Genomic DNA, 1556 nt, shown 5'->3' on the forward strand with positions numbered 1-1556 from the left:
AGACAGAGAGACAGACAAATTGAAAAGAGTTTCGTAATTCACTAGGTTCAATCGGAGATGAATATTCAGTTAGAGGTGTCTCCGACCCTAAAATAACCTCACAACAGTGTTGCATTGTACGTTATAAAGTCCGCACTAAAAGGTCGTTATTGCCTTGATGAGCTTCTTCTTGTTGATGGTTGAAGAAGGGTGCAATACCCCCCGGGGCGAGGCTACTGACTGAAGTGTATTTAGGCCATTCCCAAAGGGGGAACATTAACATGTTCTTATGCTCTGTAGAATTGTAAAAGGGCTGATTCCTCAATGCCTTGCTCATAACTGTGCATGAACTGCAACAGGGAACTGTTGCTTTTTCTTTCCTAATCTTTACTATCGTCATTTTCCCTCTACTTTAATTATTGTGTATGTTTGTCATAATTTTGTGACCTGCTATTTCCGGGGTGCCTTGATAGTCGAAGCAGACTTTGTGCTGTTGAAGCTAGAGAGGTGAGCAGAGTAAGCTTGAATCCCTGTTTGCACTTCTCTGTTGACATCCACCCCTTGGCGCTCATATGACCTTATGCAGTTGCGAGCGCCGTAAAAACTCTACTAAGTAAGTGGCTGGCGGATGCTCTGGTGTGGTTTGCTCTTTCTTTCCTATCAAACATCTATCGTCTTGATCTCTCCTTCTTTTTTGCTCTCTTGTAACACCTCTATTCTTCGGCACTTATATGACCTTATTGTGTTGCAAGTGCTGTATTACACTTACTAAAACTAAACTAAAAAACTCTACTAAAACTATAAAAAAAGAGTGCAACTGGTACATCTTACATTTTTCTTTTTATTTTCCTCTGTTGTTTCTGTCTGTTTTCCTTTTCTTGTTGCCATATTCTTATTTTAGCTCCGAACTGATTAAACGTTATCAAGTCAACGTGCTTCTCTTTGCTCAGACAAATCAGTTGCGCTTTTGTCTTCATTCTGTTTTCGGGTGGCTGGCAGGCGCTCTGGTGTGGTTTGCTCCTTCTTTCCTATAGAAAACTATCGTCCTTATCTCCCCTTCTTCATTTTTATGTTTGTTACTCTCTTGTGACACCTCTAATCTTCTGGCGCTCATATGACCTTATGCGGTTGCAAGCGCCGTAAAATCTCTACTAAAACTAAACTAAACGTAATTATTATATACCTTTCTCACCTCTCCCCTTTGCCTATGTATCTTACTCTATAGTAACACCTCTAAACTTCGGTGCTTAAATCAATAAATTATACCTTATTTGTTTGGAATTGCAGTAAAACTTTCACTGAAACTAAAAAAACCCAACTAAACCCTTTCAATATTTCATTTTACCCCATAACTATTGTGTCAATGTTCTTCTCGTTACTCATGTAAACCTGTTGTGTTTTCGTTAATTATTTCATAATTGATGATGTAAGTGAACACAAAAAGGTACAAAATCAAATCTGAATGAAAGCTTATTTTTTCCCCATTATTTTCATTAAGTCTGTGACAGAACTGTTTTTCTTTCTGTTTTTTAAATTGTCTGTCTGTCTGTCTGTCTGTCTGTCTGTCTGTCTGTCTG

The sequence above is a fragment of the Aplysia californica genome, unplaced genomic scaffold, assembly GCF_000002075.1.
Source record: "Aplysia californica isolate F4 #8 unplaced genomic scaffold, AplCal3.0 scaffold00704, whole genome shotgun sequence".
In the NCBI taxonomy this organism is placed as follows: Eukaryota; Metazoa; Mollusca; class Gastropoda; order Aplysiida; family Aplysiidae; genus Aplysia; species Aplysia californica.